Source organism: Melospiza georgiana, chromosome 1 (assembly GCF_028018845.1).
Source record: "Melospiza georgiana isolate bMelGeo1 chromosome 1, bMelGeo1.pri, whole genome shotgun sequence".
Lineage (NCBI taxonomy): Eukaryota > Metazoa > Chordata > Aves > Passeriformes > Passerellidae > Melospiza > Melospiza georgiana.
In genome coordinates, this window is record NC_080430.1 from 107,237,373 (window position 1) to 107,259,149 (window position 21,777).

General features: G+C 38.4%; 1 protein-coding gene across 7 annotated transcripts in view; it reads right to left on the reverse strand.

Moving 5' to 3' along the window:
• ROCK1 (Rho associated coiled-coil containing protein kinase 1) overlaps window positions 1-21,777 on the reverse strand; it is an 84,103-nt gene that overhangs the window by 60,258 nt on the left and 2,068 nt on the right. The window lies entirely within an intron of this gene.

Sequence of the window (21,777 nt, forward strand, 5' to 3'; positions counted from 1 at the left end):
ACAGATCAGAGATAGCAAAGAATGAAGACAAACTGGTCCAGTCCCAGCTCAAAAGTCTAAGGCTTCTTTTGCAGCAACCTGCAAGGAGTCGAGTAAAGACTTCACCAAAAGAAGAGAAACTGTACAACTCCATTAGGAAATAGTGATATTTACCAAAGGAAACAGAACCCCCTCCACATCTGTTGCCTAGGAAATTGCTGTCTGCCTCCCATGTTTTTTCCAGGCAGGTATCCATGAAACTTGACTTCAGAAAGTAAGGTTTAGTCACTTGGGCAAGATGTGAAATAGCAAGACAGCAACACGTTCATAGGAGTTATTGAAAACAACATCAATAAAATTGCTTTAGCTTTTCTAAAAGGTGTCAAATATGTAAAGCAACTTTAGATCTCTTAGCTTTACATTACACTAAAATTAGTGTAAGTTCTCCCATCAACAGCTTAAATTGCTGCTTCTAGCCCTCCCACTATGCTTTTGCTTGAAAAGTGATACCTCTGCTATGAAAAACAAACAAACAAAAAATATTACCATCAAAGTATGCAATATAATAAGTCACTGGAAAGGATGCTAATTTTTCTGTAAAGCAACAATACATTATCAGCCACACTGAACCTGCTGTCACCTGACCTGGATTGTGTTTGCTGCAAACATAACTAAGTGCTAACTACAGACATGAACAATAAACTATACAACAATAAAAAGGGAAGTTCTCTCTTTAGCTTTGACAATTTGGTCTTGGAGATTATATTAGCTCAATAATTATGCTTTAAAAAAATACTCTAAAAAGGTACATCAAGGAAAAAAAGCCCTCTGGTAGTAATAAAATCCACCCCACAGTAAAATAATCTGGGGACTGGAAACAGATGCTGAGAACAAAAGTACTTAATTTTTTTAACAGAGCACAGACAATTAATTTAATAATTTTTCAAGAAAGAGTGGGAACATCATAATTTTTCTAGCAGTCTGGAAACACTGCACAAAATCTCCCCTTCTCCACCACTAAAAGGGAAATTCTTCCCTAAAACTCTGCAAGTCAAAACACTTCTACAATTACATGAGAGAAGTCCAGAAATGAAGATTATGAAAGAATTATGCTAAAAAAACTCTGCAGAAACTGAATTAGTGATTTGTAAAGCAATGTCTTTCCTTAGTGTCACATGCTAACCAATCTGCAAAACGAAAAATATGGGAAGTTGAGCCCAACTGAAGCAAGGAATCAACTCTGAGAAGCTTCTTTGATTGCGCAATCTCCTGTCAGAGCTCTCGCTACATTTCTGCAATAAACATTCCAGCACAAGCAATCACACGTCAAGCAGATATTTGAAATATGCAACTAAACAAGAACTTAACACTATTTAAGAATTTGTGCATCGTTAGGCAGTTCTGTATCGCAAGCCCTAGTGAAGCCCATAGATTTTTTTGTGCATTAATTAAAAGAAAAACTTCACTTTCAATAAAAAGATGTCTGTATGCATAAAACCAATGTTTTTTATATTTGTTCTTTTTTCCATGATGAATATACCCACAAAAATGACTTTCAAATGATGTTATTTTTAAAAAAGGTTATAAAAATTCCATGAGAATTATTTTAGCTATAGACAAGTCATTTCTATTTCCAACCACTTAAATTTGTCAGACTTAATAGGATTTTGTAACTAACAAGAACAAAACAGGAAGTTTTCCACATTTTTGGGAAATTTTCACTGTTAATGTAGAACCAAAACAGTTCTGCTAACAGATTGTTTCCAGAGTCCAGAACCCAATTAATTAAATTTATAAATTTTAAAAAACATGTTTTACCCATTACCCTCAAGCAGTTGTTTTTTTTTAAGTGTGAAGAAACAAGCTCTCTTTCAAAACCCACCTGAAGAAAAAATGGTATCATATACAGACAATGCCACTAGTTACACCATTTTGATGAATACTGGATGTTTCAGTATATATTCAAGTCACTAACAGTGAATACTTTCAGGTCGAAAAATACTCCCCCAACAGATGCTTTCAGAGAAATTGTGGATGTCCCATCCCCAAAAGTCTTCAAGCCAAGCTGGACAGGGCTTTGAGCAACCTAGTCTAGTGGATAGCGGCTGTCCATAGCAAGGTGGTTGGAACTAGATGATCTTTAAGGTCCCTTCTAACCAAAAAACATTCCACAGTTCTCTGATTTAAACCAAAACTCTAAGTACTCTTTTTATCTTTTCTGACACCATAGTAGAATCGTGACTAAAATCCTGAATGCTTTGGACTGCATGTGAAAAAAGAAAGGTGTAACTATAAAATCAAAAATTTACATGAAATCATGGTTCCACATTCCACATGGTTCCTCTACTGAAATGACAGAACAGAACCAAAGCTGTCCATGAAAACTTGAGGGTGGCTTTCTACAAACTGTGAGTCTGTCTCATCATAAGCAGTAAGGATTTTACCATATGTAATACTGCAACAATATAAGCCAGTTTATCTGGGATTTTCAAGTACAGTATTTCAACACTAGAGAAGGAGAGGAAATGTTAGAAATCCATTAGAGGATCCAACATTTTTAATTTCAAGGAAGTCCAAAGATGATGTGATTTATCACGCTTACAAGATTGTTAGGGACGCGCACTCAAGTTTTTCTTTGTGCCTTTTCAAGCTTTGAGACTAAAGTTTGAGGAAAACTAAAGCCACTGACTCCACAGACCAAGAAAGAAGTTTTTTCCCAACATTTCCATTGCTCAAGCATGACACATGCATTCCGAATACACTTGCTAAAGCATGAGACACAGAGAGCAGAACTTCATAAAACAGTGGTATTCAACTTCTACAACACTGGGTACTTTCACCAAGCTCATATATTGCAATCATAAGGATGAAAAATGCTAAAATACTAAGAAAGAACTGCAAAAGCAACTCTTCTACCAACTTGTCCAGCTACAACACAAGAATAAGTCAACTCCTCCCCAATACCATTCTTCCTCCATAGCACTCCAGAACCTGAGAAAACCAACCACCCAAACGGGATACAGTAGACTCCAAAGGCACGATTTTCTTCTGGATTTAGAACACAGGAGAAAACAAAACTTAACCCAAGAGAAAAGAGAGCCAGGGCTGTCTGGACCATTGCCACAACCATGGAATCTTGTCAAAGTCTCTCTTGCCTGTCCTTACAAGGGAGCAAGACTGAGCCTGGGCTGATTAACTTAATCTCTACAGGAGATGAGGGCAGGCAATATTTTTGTCACACCATAAAAGCCTGCCACGAGACAAATCAGAGTGCACTAACATGATATTTTCTGTTCCTCCATCCCACAGACCATTTTGAGTAGCTGTCATTTACTTTCTCATCAAGCAGAGAGCAAAACTGATAAAAATGTGTTTTTTACAAAATAAACCGAAAGGAATTGAAAGGCTACTTTTTACTTCCATCCAAATTCTATATGATTTTTACCCCAGGATTTGCTTTATGAGAACATTTTTCCAGTATCTAATTTTTTAAAAGAAGTAATTTTAAAAGCACTGATTTCTTGGAAATCTACATGAACTAAGAGATTACAGATACAATGTATGTGTATATAAAAATATTAAAAAACCAAGTCATTCAAAGACAATGTCAAATGAGGTCAGGCAGTATCTGCCACTTCCCATTCATATAAATTCTGTTTGTAAAACACTGAGGAAAGCAGGTTTCCAATTTCTAAATACTATGCAGTATCAACATGAGATATTCTGAAATGTAATTAAGAGTAATAATCAGTTCAAGAATTTAGAGTCACACTTTTGTCAGATGTCCTGCACTTGACTTTCCAGAAGTCTGCTGGACCACAGAGCCAATTTCTGAAGAACTACATAAAACATGGATGGAAACAGTAATTTTGGAAACAGATGCTTGTTACCAATCATGGTCATTTTATAATTGAATGTATCTAGCCTCAGAGACTTCAAAAGAAAATGAAGAAGGCAGTTGTATCTTTTGTGATATTCAAACAAAATGCACTGGCATTGAGGTAAACTATCATTAAATTTAACTAAACTCTGAACTACAGATTAAAAAAAAAAGGAAAAACCCAACCATCTGACATTAAGAAAGGTCTAACACCAGGAAGTGTGTGCATGCAAGCATTCTCTATACACAGATTTACACATCCCAAACAACCAAGCATATCAAATAATAATATTTTATTTTTGAAAATGACCCACCACTTTCATTCAGAATCACATTTTACAAACTGTTTGCTTGGGAAGAGAAATAAGTACCAAATACTTCAACAGAGACACAACAGAGACAAACTCCTTTTCACTTGCAAAATTACAAGTAGTTCATGGTGCAAAGCTCTATATGCAGTCTTCAGAGAAGAATAGCAATGCAGCATTTCACCTAATACTATCATGTAAAGCACATTTAAAATCCCCCTTACTTACTTCAGTCAAGATAACACGTTGTGTAACTTGCAGCAAACAGAAAAGAACTGAATTTCCCTTTTCTGAACTGCTGTAGATCAACCCTAAGATCATGTCATATTCACATGTTTAGAGCTCTCCTTCTTTTCTTCCAATATAGAATTAAGGGACAAATATGAAAATTGGTCATTTCTTATAGTTTTGTCCCTTTACTGAACTATGACATGACAAATTTCCAATTTATTTAACCTTACCTTATTAAAAAACCTCTTAATCTGCTTATTCTCTGAAGATGACACTTAGTCAATCCAGTTCAACAGATTCAGTTAAAAGCCAGCTTTCACAAATAAGAACACTGAGAAAATACTTCTTCGAGATAATTCCTCTTTTTGTACATGTTGCTGTAAAGAATTAAGAAAACAACAGAAAACCAGCCTATGAATAGATAAGCTATTCCTTCTGAAAACCAATATAAAAATCCATGGCTGTCCAGAAGACACAAGCAAGAAAATTCAGAAGAAAAGCTAAGTTGAACAGTTCTAAATTCTTACAAACTATTTCTACATAGAAGTTAATCTTAACAGCAGAAAATCATCTGAATATCCTACAGTCTGACTTGCTGTGTTTCCAAATGCTGTTCAATGTCATGAGCATGCCAAAAACATATTTTGACTTTTAAGTCCCAAGTTTTTAAAATTTTTTAATTACAAGCAGTATGATCTTAAAAATTACAAACCCAAAATCAGGATAATACAGCTTACATTCCTTATCAATACTCAAAATAAATACGCTATTTTCTGCAAAAAGGGAGAAGCATACCTTTGAGTGCCTTAAAAGGCCAATATGGCTTAGATCTGCTCTGTCAAGAGTCAACTACCAACACACTGAATTATTCTGAACTAGCAGAAACATAACAGGAGCCTGATGGTAAAGGGATGACTAAAAGGCATCCTGATTTAATTTCTTTTCCTTCCAACACCACAGTGACAGTGACTGAATTTGCCTGTTTGGCACCACCAGATGTTGGAGCATCTCATTTCTTCAAAAGTGCATGCGGAATGCCAATGGCCAGTGGGAAAAGACCATAAGTAATAAATGGAATTTGATTTGCTCTTTCCACTGAGTTCTTCCAATGTCTTCTATTTCATCTAATACACCTCACTGGTGGATCACAGTGTGGATCATGGTAGGCGTCCTCCTGCCCCAGAACCCAAAACAAGAGGGAGGTAAGTTCTAAAAGGCCTGTGGCTAAATACTACAGCTCCTGAATGCAGCACAAAGGCAGTAGCTGTGTTAGATGCTGGCCTGCAAAACAGAGACAAGAGGCTGCTGCAGAAAGATTGTGGCCTCACTCTTGATGGACTGGCCTGAGGATTGCTGCTACAGAACCCTCCAATACCAGTCTTATTGTACAGTGGAATTCTAAAACAAATATCTTGCACTTTTAAGTTTTATTACAGAAAAATAATCAGCAGAGAAATAAAATACACTTTAAGAGCAGAGTTTAGACAATTTGTTTCTATATAATTCTTAGGGCTCTAACAGAAATACAGATTCAACCAATTACTTTGGTTATTTTTTGAAAGTGTACCTATAGCCTTCATTTTGTGCCCAAATAAACTACGAATCTTCATCTAGTAAAAGTTAAATGTTGCTTGGCTATATCTGACTGTATATGGTAACAACCTGTCATATCCAAATTACCTGTATTACTTCCATACTCACAAAGAATAATCACATCCTATTTACTGACAACTTCATTCTATGCTAATTCTTAATTTGGAGGCATTTACTAATCACACCTGAAACCATCATAAGACAAAACTACTAGCTCTGATCATTTTGCAAGTTCCTCCTACCTTAACAGAGGTATCTTTCCAATCTAAATGGATAATGTGAACTTGCTGGTTTAAACTCTCAGAATATTCTTTCCCTCCTTCCAGACAGAGTTCATCTTAACTTCTAGAGTATTAAATGTCACAAAGAGACAAAAAATTAACTCTGTGGGAGCTGCTTTTCCTGATGCTTTCCTTTTTAAATTCCGATACTATTGCTATTTAGAGCTATCATTTAGAGTGAAAAATATTTAAGAAAATAAAGGCGATTTATATTTTTGTCCACTTAGAAACTAGATTTTTTATGCATGCATTCTGTGGTTGAGTTTCTTCCATGTCTCCAGGCCACTGCCTTTAAAGGTTTTTCTCTTTAAGTCTCTTTCACCCTCACGAGACCAGGTCTGCCCTTAAAAGAGGAATTAACATTGCAGTGCTCAGCACAGATATCATATCCTGGTATCCTGTACAGTGTCACAGGTCCCAAAATGGGATCTTGATAGCTGAGGAAACAATTTATACATATAGCACATACCATTACTTTCTGCTTAACCAGCACTGCTGCAAACATGTTGTTGCACTGATTTAAGAGCTTCACTGAGGCTCTGAAACAAAGCTAGGAAAAAGCAAAGGGAAAACCAACCAGTGAAACTGTAAAGATGTTTTGTCCAAAGACGGAATCTAGACAGAACAGTCTAGATTTAGCGGTACCTCAAAAGTTCAGCTTGTCCGACTGTTCAAGCAAAAGGGAGCCTTGATGACATTGCCCAGCACCCTGCTGAGTCTTGAAAACCACCACCAATGGGGACTCTACTTCATCCCCGAGGACATTGCTACCATGACTGACTATTGCCACAGTAAAACATTTTTTGTGCGTAAATCTCCCCCAATGCAACATGGGATTTGTACATAAACCTCTCCCAATGCCCATGCAATGTACATGTTAGCCCTTGTTTCCTCCTCCTGAAAAGACAGCTTTCATCTTCTCTGTAGCTGTCCTTTTAGCATTGGAACACTGTAATGAGGTCCCCCAAGCCATCTCTGGGGAAGCACCTTCACTTTCCCCTCACAAGCCAAGTTCTCAGCCCTTTGATCACCTTTGCGACCCTCCTTTAGAGCTCTCCTTGAATTGCAGGAACAAGAACGGGACACCTCCCTTCAGATGTGGCCTTACCAGCACTGAGTGGAATGATCACACCTCCAAATCTGCTACTGACCCTGCTGTGGATGCAGCCCAGGATCCAATCTGCCTTTGTTGCTGCAGCCATGCTCTGCTGGCTCATGCCCACCCTGCTGTCCAATGGAGCCCCAGGTCAGCAAGGCTGCTCCCAACCTCACAGATCCCAGCCTGGACCTTGGGATCTGCTCTTGGTTTCCTTAAACTTCATACTCTTCTTGCTTGCCCACTCCTCCAGCCTATCCAGATCTCTCTGTAAAATGTCTCTTCCTTCTAAAAGGTCTCCTCACAACTCAGTTCAGTGCCATCAACAAATTTACTGAGGCTACTTTTAATGCCACCATCCAGGTCATGCAGGAAGACACCAGACAGCATTAGGCCCAGCATCCACCCTGGAAGACCCCATTTGTGACAGGCTGCAAGCCTGAGTAAAACCTACTGACCACCGCAAGTTCTGATATATCTGTAAAATAATACATATTTGATGTCCCACCAAAATTATTTCAACTCTACGTTAGCAAAATTTAGGTAGATTATTCCTTGTGCAATTTTGGTGTCACCATTCACTATACAGAAATATTCTCATCACAATTTCCTTCTAATAAAATCTAGAGTAGAAAATTATAACTGCACAGTACTGAAAACAAAAACTCTTATCAATTTTTCTGAAACTTAAGAGTACTTCTACTGAATTTGCAGATTTTTTTAAAAGGAAAATGAAAGTCGTGATTTTATATTTTTCATCACATATACTGTGTATACATGTATATAAAAGTCTGTGGAGGTACTAATAATTTCTTTTTATCCAATTCATTTATTTAATTATGATCTTGAGTGATTAATGAAGCTTTTCACAGGTGTAAAAAGCAAGCAATAGTTGTATATGAATTCATTAAGGTACAAAACCACTACCTACTCAGTAGGTGAGGCTAACAAGAAGGAAAATTATTTCCGAGAACTAATAAACTTTATTTATTACAACCCTCAAACTGCTAATTAGGTCAATGGAACATTTTAGTGATCTCCCTCCTTTCCTCCAGTGATTACACCACTGGAAACTATGGCAAACAGGAAGAGTCTCCCTTTATACTACTGAGCATTATCAGCTGAGCACTGGACACTGCAGTTTAAGTGCAACTTAAAGTCCATGTATCTTCATTTTAACAGCTTCATATACATGCACAGCACAGTTCCAACAGCTAGCACTGACATTTTTCCATTTAAAGCATCAAATTTCATTAAGCTTCTCTTTGTATACAATTTCCCCCCTAAAAATACAGTAATTCTCTATCACACATTCAATGCAAAGAGAGTGATGAACATTATGAACATGCTACTAAAAAAGCTAATGTATTGTAAAAATTTACTTATATTGAAGCACAGTAATTTCTAGGTTCATGTACTAACATGCATTAGCATGCAGAGAAACTAATTTTCTTTACCCAAAACCAGAATTTTGCAGTCATAAGCCTCTGTCCATGTACATCAGTTTTCCCTACTATTGGGAACATCTGAAACTTAAGAAAACTACAGCTCTAACTCAAAAGGATAACCCACTCAATGATTTTTTAATGATTTTGGGAATCTAGAGAGGTTCCAGCTGACTGGAAGCTGGTAAACACTGTCCCAATTTAAGAAGGATGACCCTGGAAACTCCAGGCCTGCCAATGTCACTTCAATGACTATTACAGAAAAGCTTATTTGGGGGCATACTGAAAAACACCTGAAGGACAATGCAGTCATCAATCACAATCAGTATGGGCTCCTGAGGGGAAAGTCCTGCTCGACAAAGTTAATTCCCTCTTAGGACAAGGTAACCCACCAAGGTACCAAGGGAAGCCAGCTGATCTAATCTTTTGGGATTTCAGTGAAGCTTTCAGTACTTTCACAGTGTCCCACCAGATGAAATGTCCAGCATTCAGCTGGATAAACACAGCATGGGACAGGTGAGCAGCTGGCTCATGGGTCAGGCACAAAGAGTTGTATTGAATGGGGTGACATCAGACTGCCAACCTGCCACTAGCAGGGGTCTGCAGGGCTCTATCCCTCCACAGGGCCTTGTGCTCATCAACATCTTCATCAATTACTTGGATGCAGGACTGGAAGGAATACTAAGTAATTTTTCCAGTGATACTAAATTGGGAAGACTTGTTGACTCCCTCGAAGGCAGGGAGGCCCTGCAGAGACACATCAACAAATCTGAGGGCTGGGCAACCACAAACCATAAACAAAAGACAAGTGCTGGATTCTGCACCAAGGATGGGCAGCCCTGGATGTACACACAGACCAGAATGAGATGCTGAACAGGAGCACCAGGGGAAGGGACCTAGGGGTTCTGGTCCATGGCAAGTTGAATCTGAGTCAGCAGTGCCCTGGCAGCCAGGAAGGCCAAGAGCATCTTGGGGCCATCAGGCACAGCATCACCACCCTGGCAATGGAGGGGACTGTCCTGCTCTGCTCTGCACTGGGGCAGCCTCACCTCCAGTGCTGGGGGCAGCTCCCAAGTGCTGGGGGCAGTTCTGGGTGCCACAAAATGAGAAAGATACAGAGCTATTAGACACTGTCCAAAGGAGAGCCACTGAGATGGTTCAGGACTTTACAAGGAGTGGCTGAGATCCCTCAGCTTGCTCAGCCTGGAGGAGTCAGGGGTGACCTCACTGTAGCCTATAACATCCTCATGAGAGGAAGTACAGGGGCAGACACTGATTTCTCTCTGGTGATCAGGGACAGGACCCGAGAGAATGGCATGAAGCTGCGTCAAGGGAAGTTTAAGTTAGGTATTAGGAAAGGTTCTTCACCCAGAGGGTGGTTAGGCACTGGAACAGGCTCCTCAGGGAACTGGTCACACCACCAACCCTGACAGAGTTCAAGAAGCATTCTGACAACACCCTAAGGCACATGGTGTGATCCTTGGGGTTTGTAAAATGTGCAAGGTCAGGGTGATCCTTGTGGGTCCAACTCTGTACTTCTGTGATTCCACAAAAATAATTAAAGAATTTGAAAGCAACTAATTATATTTAAAAAGCAGTTTGCAACATACCAGTGAAGATGCAATGTTAAACAGACTCAAGCCTGCCTTTTGACTTTAAGTCTTGCTGTGGAGGTTTTTGTTGGCCATTCATGTTTGACACACGTCCTTGTAGCTTGAGGTCTGCTTTTCGAATACTTAACGGTACTACCAGCGAAATTTCCCTACCCCTTAAAAGGAGTACCAAAAGTAACTTGCCTCCATGCCATCAAACCACAAATTGTGGGGGTTGGGGGAAGTACTTCCTTATTTTAGATGCAGGAAACAGAAATACAAAACACTCTCAGAAAAAGACTGAAGAAATCAGGAAACCCTAACTTTAGGCACATTATGCCAAACAAACAATTCTAACACCAAAATCATCTGTAATTATCATCTTACTAATTTCTCTGCCTGTTTTCCAAACCTCATATTTGTGTAATTATCTTCCATACAGACAAGACTTCCTTCTCCACAAAGCACGGTTTTCTGTTCTTGTACCCTACCCCTGCCACACCATAAATGTAATCTGTTGTGTTCTGCAGCTTAAAATATTCAAAAGCAAAGAAAGATGTATCACAGTATCAAGGATACTGCACTGATGCTTCTATTTGTTGATATTTTATTTACCAAGGCAAGAGGATAACATGGCACACCAATTGTCATTTCACCTCCTATCTTTTCAAGAGATGTTTGACTAGTACTCAAACAAGAGTAAGAATTAAATTGAATAACTGACTTTTCACAACCTCAACATCAAAAGGATAAAGTTATTTTTTATAACTGTCAATAATTAAGTAATTTACGGTAGGCAAATACCCATTGAACAAGTTTAAGAATTAACTGGAAACTATAAATTGACAAGACTGGCATTGCTGACAAAATAATTTTTGTTGACTGTCCCCTTAGTTGCTTCTCCTTTCCATGTCAGAACATGATTATTGGTTTTATTTCTACTGCAGAAGTGAAACAGAAATTATGTGACGGCTGAAGAACATAAAATCATGACAACAGACACCACCTTTCTGGATTTAAAAATTAGGTGATTCTTGTATTTTGCAGAGATGAAGACATGGTTATGCTGCCCAACTTCATCAGGTGCTCTTATGGCTAACACTGCTTCCACCTTCTTCTGGATGTGGGAAGGAAGCTTAACAAATAAACCAGTTCATTTCTGTGAGCTGCACTTCATTATACCTGAAAGACATTTGTTTATCATGCTAAAATTCAAGGGAAGCAAGATTTACAGAGAATTATCTAATCTTAAGCACAAGCTTAGCTCTAAGTTGCAAGTTATTTGTTAAAGATTGTGTATTTTTCCATTGTTATGAAAGAGGTTATGTTGATTCCAACTCCTCTGAAAAAAAAACAACTTACTTTGTAAAAACATCATATTACTTTTTGAAGTAATTCTTCAAAAACTCATGACTGTTTCTTTTTTTTCCCCACTTTTGCTAACCCATCAGCTCAGAAGACTTGTTCCTAAATTACATGTAAGGGCCTATAAGTGGAATTATCATTCAGAAAAAAGCTTAGAATTTCAACTTTAAAGAAGAATTACATTTTTGCTGAACACTGCTATTTATTCTCACAAAATATAAGTAACACAGCACCACTGTAAGGTAAGTTTTTTGACGTTGAAACATACAGGAAAGAAAGCAAAAGATGTCCTGCATTGGTAGAGTTAGTCAACCTCTCACAAGATAGCCAGATTTGAATGAAAACCTTCAGCTACCTGATTGAATCTTACACTGAAAAATTAAGTTTCTACTTATAGGGCATCAGAAACTTTGAAAGAAACTTCCCAACCTGCAAATAAGTGGTTTTATGATGAACCTTTTCTTTTATTCCTGACCATATCTAGGAGTTTGTCAAATTGCAATGAAATAGGGTATATAAAAAGAAAAAAAAACCTTTTTCTCTCCTCTAAAACTCATGGTTCTCATACCCTTCTTTCCCATGAACTACCAAAGATCTATGACAGAAACTATTCTTTATACGAAGGTGAAGTTAATCTGACTCTGTTCTTTGACAGGAGCTCAAAGAGGAGACAACCAAAGAAAAGAACAATGGAGCCATCCCAACTATTCCCTGACACCAACCAAAAATCAACTGTACAGAAGGCAGAAAGGCACAGAGGAGCTGCCTACAGTCACTGCAGTCCCAGACACAAAGCAGCTCCTGCAGCACCAGCATCCAACACCCCAGTTTTGCCTCTACATGGTATCTGCTTCCATCCCAAGTCCAAACCACTAATGATAATAGTGTTATGTTCACATTGCATTCAGAAGGACAAAACCTTTCTTATCAAAGCCGGAAGGCATTTGAGGACAGGAAAAAAAAAAAAAAAAAAGGAAAACACTTCAAAAGATTCCTCTGACCTTACACTCATCAAGAACAAGAACAAGAGAGACTTTTAGTCCTTTCCTTACTCCAATCCAATCTGCCATGCAGAATCAATTAACAGCTCTGAGCTTGCAAGTTATGTGATACAAGACCTTCTTTGTGTTACAACTTTTTTCTTTAGGCAAACAACCCAGAATTCTCCTAAATATGGTTTTCCTACCAAGAGTTTTCATAGCTTGACTCAGAAGCACATTGTGACTAGCTCTGATGATTTCTCTGACCACCTGATTTTGCAAGTCAAAACTATCTCCAAACACCTGAAGGTCACGCTGCTTCCAAAACCCATGTATACAAAACAGTTTGTGGAGTATGAGAAAGGCTAAAAATAGCCATGGGCATCTTAGTAAAAGACAGCAGACAAAAGCTCACCCAGGAAACCTACTGATTCATCTGCTACAGAGAAAGCCTAGCTCATTAATGACATGTCTAATTATAAATTCAGTGTGTTAGACAAAAAAAAAACAAAACAACCAACCAACAAGCCTACTGCTCAAACAAAAAGCAACCCATTAAAATACACAATCACATCAATTGTTCAGATTTCACTCACAGGTCTTCATGGGCAATTCTTTTATTTTTGTCACCATCTTTGCTACACAAATGTTGGCAACAATGGTTGCTCTTTCAAAAGCCATGGTGACTGTTGCCAGTACTAGCAGAGCAAAAATTTCAATTTCTAGTGAGTCTACCACTTGGCTGGCGCCACTTTCAGCCTTGAATTTCCACAAAAGAGGATATATAGCATGTAACACGAGATTTGAACGATCCCAAGACCACCAAAAATTGTATCATTGTTATGCTGGCAATTGTTTGTTTAATTGCCAAAGAACTTCGTAGTAAGTTGAAGAAGGAGGACAGCTACCCACAGAAGATGTATTAGATGCAACAAACAAACCATCAGTGAAGTGGCAGAACCACCTTCCCTCTCTGAAAGGGGAGAATAAATTCTCTCAGCTCAGTACCAACAGGATTCTTCACATGCCTACAATCAAAGCTACTTTCTAAGAAGAGATTAGTATAAAAACACATTTGTACAATCAGATTTAATAACAAAGAAGAGAATTCTATGATTCCACCTCTTACACTGACAGCAGTGCAGAGTACCACAACAAAGTTGTGAGGCATGAGTATTATCTCTATTTTCAACCAGAGCTTCATGTCCTGCCCAGTATTATTTGTACAACCTAGGATCTGCAAAAAGCATGAGCCAACTACAACCAGTGCACTCTCACTCCTGTCCCACCCTCACCTCACCCCTCCTGGAATCTTCCCCATACCCTCCTACTTGGTTAGATCCTGGCTGGAGAGGTTTCCTCCCCTCTTTAACTACTTGACAGAGTCAGTTTAACACTTGTAGCCAAATGAGCCCCCAGATCTCATACTCCAGGAAGATGGTGCTTGTTGTACTGACACCTTACACTTCAGATTCTCTGAAGTCAAAGTCTGAAGCTGAAGTTTCTCCTCTGAAGACTCTACCCAAAAACTCCACAAGCAGTTTCTCCTCTTCTCCAGTCTCTCAGGGAGATGTTCCTGTCACATCAGTATCAAAAAGTTTTTCACACTTCCAGGACAATAAGGAAGCCCTACCCAGCACCCCTCACTGCTTGTCAAGAGGAAAATTATCTGTGTACATATACAGAAAACACAAGGCTCCATAACCATGAAAAACTGAAGCGGCACTAGTGGAGTGCAAACTGGAGATCACAACAAAGCAATGACTCTCTTTTTAGCTCCAACAGAAAAATCCTACCTCTGTTTCAACCACACTCACAAATTAATATGAGCTTATAAATTCACAGCAACTGACCCCTCCGATACAAATTTTTATGCTTAAAATATCCACATCTACAAATGCCTCCACGCAAAAAGTTCTTCTAATCTTCTGTGGCAGATACCTTCAAAAAAATTATTTGGGCTAGAAACAGATTTACTGAACAAGAAGGCCAGAACTCTGCAAATAAATGCCAAGTGAGTACTGATGACTTTTCTATTTAGTTTTGGTGAATTTTATTTTCTGCTGTGTGAAGCTTCAACAGAGAAAGTATTCTGAGAAGTGGAAAATTGCAGGTTGCCCAGAGAGGTTGCAGAGTTGTCGAAAGCCTTCCTGGGCAAACTGGTCTAGATCACTCTATCAGAGCAGGGGAATGAGGGACCCCCAGAGGTTCCTTCCAGCCTCAATCATTATGTGAAAAAAGCATCATCTGTACTCAACAATATACTACTTTCCCACAATACAAGGTAATAAAAATTGAGAAGGCAGACTTCCAAATCACCATCCGAAGTAAGTGATTTAGACAAAAGAAACAAATGATCAAACAGCAGCCAGCTGGAGATGAATGCCTGAAACCACTGTTCCTCTACACTTTCCCACTGGAAATAACCATTATGGCTATAATACAAGTTTTACTAACCATCTGCTGAAAAATGTACCATCTCCAACCACAAAACAGGAAAAAATTTCCTAGCTGAAATTTCCAGATGTCAAGACAATCTTCTGGCTTCCTCTTCTTCAAAAAGCACATTCCAGATGACATACTTAGTTTTGTGTAGTCAGGGGTTTTTTTGGCCATTATTTATTTGCTAAAAATTAAGCTCAGCCTCCACAGAAACAGTATTTTCATAGTAGTCACTGACTACACAGGAAAACAGCCATCTTCTATGTAGATATCTCACATCAAGTTTTTTTCTGCATATACTCATACCTTAGCATTTCATACATCTGAATATAGTGCAGCACTAAGTACTATGCTGCTTTCTACTCTGTTAGAGAAAAAATATAAAAAGACAATTAGTCAATATTTACATAACTATCAGAATTTGAGGATTTTTTTAATGAATATTATGACTCATGAAGATCTGTAAGAAAAAACAAGGACATGTTCCACTTGTGTTTCCAGTTCAATTACAAGCTCCACAGCCCAGACACACTCAAGCTAGAAACACTCTTAGGTAGTTCCAATCTAGAGTCCAAAATGAAGCCTTAGTGTGTGCAGTGTTTCCTACAGAGATTTCCAAGCACAGTCTTTGCATCATCTTAGACCATGCAACGGACAAAAAACAAGCAAATCTTCACGTATTTCTAAGCTCTGTGTAAGAACAGAAAAATGAATGCATATAAAAGCATAAGAGAAGCTAAAATAAAGAAATCTGCAGTTGGATTTCAAATAGGACCCACTAATAAAGAGATCTTACATACTGTCCCCATGATAGTTTTTATTGTATAAATATTGAGAGGGAGTGGCAAGCTTTCAGCTAACGAAAGCCAATCCTTTACAAGATTTTGAGTATCAGAATAGACTTTGACCCCTGCTCCAGTCAAAAGCTGGTGCTGATCCTGTGCTGGTTCTCCCGTAGCAACTTGGGCAGCCAACCCAGCCAAGCAGCTCCTGCTGGTCTAGACAGCCTCCAGACAGCTGTAACTGAAGATGCCCCACACACCTCACACCCTGACACCCTGCTGCAGGTGAGACACCACACAGCAGCTCTGCCCTGCAGACTCCAGCACAGGCAATCCCATCCTCTCAGCACAGCAAAACAACGAGGACAAGAGAAGCTCCAAAGCACTTTTCTTCTTCTCAAAGATCCTGTTTCAGCACTTGTTCAATCACTGTTCACAGAACCATTCAGGCTGGGAAAGACCTCTAAGGTCATTGAGTCCAATCATTTCCCCAGCACTGCCAAGCACAATCCCTACACCGCGTCCCCATGTGCCACATCCACACCTCCCTTCCAGGGATGGGGACTCATCACAGCCCAGGGGAGCCTGTTCCATGCCAGTGTTCCAGTGTCAGCCTGTTCCAATGTTCAGTGTTCCAGTTTTCCTGCTGCGCGCGGCTCCCTGCTCCTCCTGTTTGCTGTCCACACCGTGTGCCTTGGCATTAATTTCAGGGTTAATTTCAGCAGCTTGCTAAGGAAGCTAAAAGATGGTGTTATTTGCATTTGCTTTAACTGAGCTATAACTGGGTGTTACCTGCAGTTTCACCTGTACTGTCTCATCATCCTTCTGGCTTTATTGTTGATTGAATGACTGGACAATTGAAGGCAAAGACAGAAAAGTTTTTAACTATTCTCCAATTTTTTTTCTCAGAAAAAAAAGTTCAGTTTTTTAGTATTTCTATTTGGAATTGCAATTTCTTGACAACAAAGGAGTTTTGATAAATAGAATCAAGCAACATCCACCAAAAAAAGATTTTAATTACATGGTTTGGGACCTATTAAATTCAAGATAAACATCCTGTATCAAGACTAACATCTCAGTGTTCTTTAGTGAGAGACCTTAAAAAGCTTTTTATTTTTATATAGTACTCAAGTATGACCCAGGGAATTCTGGTAACAGCAACTGTGAGGCTACCAACATCATCTGCTCACAGGGCTCCTCAGTATTTATTAAGTTCTCAATGAGTGGCTCCTGAAACTATCACTGTCCTCAAAGATTCACAGACCAACAGGTTGATTTTCAATTTGTCCAGCAAACAAATTCCAGGTGTTTCCCTCTTCCTTCCCTCAAGCAAAAAAAAAAAAACACACTGTAGTTGCCAGGGAAAAGGACATTGTTTACAAATATTTTTACTTTGTAAGAGCATTTATAGCTTAGTTGAGTGTTTTATTCCTCTTGTTGAAACGTGTCAACATCAACTTTCTAGTATCATTTCTCATTAAAACTTTTTATAGGAAAAATAAATAATTACTTTCCTACGCAGCCTCTAGTTTTATAAGCAGAACTGGCTAAGTTAACTATTAATTCCTCTCTAACATCTACCATACACCATGAAACAAATGCTAACATTTTGACAGTTCCACATCTCTACTGTTAAATTTCTAAAGGCTAACATATTACTAAAAGTCTCTTAAGAGATGCAACCTGAAATAAGAAACCATCAAATTACTGTATTCTCAAAGCCGACTTAAGAGTGGCATTTTACCTTTGACTAACATATCAAGACCTATTTTATCATTAACTTACCATGAATCTTTATATTTCATAATCTGTAGTGATGAGTAGATAACATTAACATTAAATAACATTGTTAATAATGTTAATTAACATTAATAACTAATAGTAATAATTAACATAAATTATTTTTGCGTATAAAGTTCAGATAAGGTAACCTGAAGACATGGAATTGTATTTCTAGGTCAGCCAGAAGTCTTTTTTTGAATCTAACTACCAAATCACAGAATGGTTTGGGTTAGAAGGGACCTTTAAGGATCATCTAGTATACCAAATCCCTGCCATAGCAAAGACACCTTCCTCTAGATCAGGCTGCTCAAAGCCCCATCCAATCCAGCCTTGAACACCTCCATGGATGGTGTATCCACAACTTCTCTAGGCAAGCTGTTCCAGCACCTCACCATCCTCATCCTCCCAGTAAAAAATTTCTTTCTCATGTCCAATCTAAATCTGCATCCGTTTCAATTAAAAACCCTTGCCCTGACACTAACAGCCCCTGTCAAAAAGGACATTTTCTGACAGATGAGCAAGAAATTCAGATAAAACCCCTAAATCCTTCTCCACAGGGCTGCTCTCAAACCATTCAACACCCAGTCTGTAGTGATGCTGGTGATTGTCCCACTGCAACTGCAGACCTTCCACTGGGATCTAAAGAATGGCTGAAAGATGTCCAAGGAGGTTGTGTCAGTCACAACAACTTTCCTTACTTTGGACCAGCTTCAGACAACTTAAAGAATCCTGAAGCTGACAATCTGCAACTGTTCATAAAGTTCTGCTTCTTAAAAAAAAAAAAAAAAATATATATATATATATATATATATTCATCAGCAATCAAGGAAGCTTCTCAGACACCAAGTTTTTCTAGCATTTAATCACTCAACTTTAAGAGCAGAGCTAATGTGGTTTCAGCCAATATGATTTCAACAGCTATTTGGACAGATACCTCTAAAGTAAAAATACTTTCAGTTATTTACTTTTTATTTATTGCTTTTTAAAATTTTATTATCGTCTTCAGAAGTGCTTTCTAACACATTTAACAAAAGGCAAATATGTCTAGTAACATAGATATACAGAACTCCAAATATCAAAGATGAGGAGATCATCTTGCCTTTTCCTATGCAAGACAGATGAATATGAATTCATCTAGCTGATGAAACAGGCCTAGGAAAAACAGGTGAATCAAGCTCTGTAGCTATGCATTTCTGGTGCAACAAAAATGGAAACCTCTTCAGAGCAGATAAAACAAGTTTGTGATATGCTTTGATTTGCAATGTTTACTGCTGTCAGTTATTTTGAAGACAAACTGCTCAGCAAATGAAATATTTGACAACTTGAAAGATTAAGACCACCAAAAGTATGAAGTTTCTAAAATCAACTATGGAAGTAACTGACTGAGTACCTGAATAATTACAATATTATATTGTTAGATACATATAAAAGAATATATATAATAATTCAAGTGCCTGTATAAACCATGAAAACACTCTTTGTGAGCACCTACCTGAACAGAGAGAGAACCAAAACACATTTCCATGAAAACTTACTAGTTATTTTAGAATCAAAACCATATTTCAGGTCAAAATGTCCCATATCTCCACACTTATTACACTCCTTACCTCCCACTCTCCAAAAACTGGAAGCCCATAAAACCCAAGAATTTACTAAAACACGGGTTCATTCCAAAAACTGTTGTAGAATGATGCTCACTGAATACTGCTTTTCAGTGTTTAAGCTCACTAACTCCAGTTAATAGTTAGTCACTTCACTGCCTTTGGGCCTATTCAGCACCCCTATGGAAATCACCAGATCTGACCACTGCACACCCCACAGTGTGACACCTCTCTAACACAGCCTTCACTGTTATTATATCTTTTGGGGACTGTAGGACTGTAACAAGTATTTTGAGAAAATGCACTACATGATGCTGTGACACATCGTCTATACTTAAATCAGGCTTGAGTCTCCTCAGGCCTCATCAAAAAAAAAAAAAAAAAACAAACAAAAAAAAAACAACAGCTTATCTATGATTCCCCTGCCTAATACTGAATCAAGTGCACGGAAGCCCCAAAGAAACAAATTTTGTCACAGACAGTTGCAACCTAAACTCATTTTCTTACTCTGTTTTTTATTACATAAGAGCAAACAGGAAAAATAAACACATCTCTGCCCTGCACTTGGGCTTTATGAATTTCCTTCCTGCAGCATGTAAATTGAAGTTACAAGGCCCTCAGTGTGCCTTTTCCGCCTGCTCTGCTCCGTTGTCAGCACTCTTCTCCCACACCTTCCTGAATCGGTAACAAACACATCTTCCTTTGTATCAGGCCCCACCCCCACCTTCTTTTCTTAGAGTTCTCATACTACTGCACATTTAAATTTAGACTCTTTCTAGCATACAGAACACAGCTTATGACAGTCAACAAAACCCAAAACGGCTACAAAGCTGATTTAAAGGTTAGTCCGTGTCTTGCCTGTTAGTTCACAAAGGGTACAAACTGATGGGGAAGAAATATAAGGGCAGAAGAAAAATGGAACCAAGTTAGAGGATAAAACCATCCTAAGAGAAGCAAAGAGCATTGCTGGGACTTTTCATCATATAGCCAAATAAAATGTTCCCTGAACCTAAATGAACCCCAGCATTTTAAACCTACACATACAGAGTATCAGATGCTGAAGTGTCTGCATATTTGCTATTCCTGTATTTCCACTCAGACACACACAGTCAGCTACCACCTTTGCTTAGGAAAAGCCAAAGCAGTTATAAGGAATATCAATGCACAACTTTAAAAATCTAAAATATTTTTATCTTTAATTAAAGTTTTACTAGAAATAATTTTTGTATGTAGTCAGATCAGAAGAATATGATTTAACTTTCTTGTTAAGTGTACCACGTCTAAAGTCTGTCAAATTTCCCTCTTTAACTGAGACTTGCCCAGAGGAGAATGGGGAGTTCATTTCAGAAGGTATTCAAATGCAGATCAATCACACCTACACCTAAGCATTTCTTCCTTAAAAGCATATCCATACAGATTTTAATGGATTTGATACATAAATAGTACTTTGAGCCAAGAACGATGCTTGCAGTGTGAATCATCACATTAAGAACTGGTGTAAAATATTTAAGCCGTTTAGAAAATGTTAGGATACTTAAATTCTTCTACGGAAAAGACCCCAAGAACAAGTGAAGCAAAGTATATGTCCTGCCAGCAGTTAAGACTGATATATTGACCAAACACATACAAAGTTAGCTTACCAAGTGATTTCCTCAGAAGCAGCATTTCTTTTTTAATTGATAATAGTTTAAAAGAAATTGCCTAAAAAATTGTCACTTCAAAGGACCTTAAAATCTGTAATGCAAACACATGTTCTGAAACTTTCAACAAGCATGACAGGAAGCATCCCAGCAAGTTCATTCCCAAACTGACTACAGCTTAGCTCCTAATCACAATTAAGATAACTGAAATGGGGCAAATCCTTAAACTGATTATAAGATTAAGGAATACAGTTAAAGATACTACCAACTGCATGTCCGATACCTGCCAACTCCTTCCTACCACTGTAGGAAGGTTTCCATAGAACTGCCAGCACTTCAGCACATACTAACAAACTGAGCCACGGTTAATATAAACTCTGAACTCTTATCTGACTTTATACTCTTGACACCTATCAATAGAACCTGGCTGTAAAAACGTCTGATAAGTCTCGAGGTACCAAAATTGACACACTATATCCTAGGAACCAGAGGTTTCCTCATTAGCTGTGGCTCTAAGATGACAGATAGGTAAAGCAGATCAAGAGAAGCAAGCTAACTAGAAGATGCAGCACTATTTTCCTTTGTGACAGCAGCATCCACAAGGCTCTGCTTTTATCTAGGGAGGTAGGTTTGATATGCCAACACTTCAGAAGCTCACAAACCTGTAGTAAGTTAAAGAGAGTAAACAATATTGTGAACTTGCCCAGATTCTTGCATTATTCTTGTAATCTATTCGCCGCCTTATGCTCGAGCAAGCTTTCTGCCAAGAACCATGCAGCA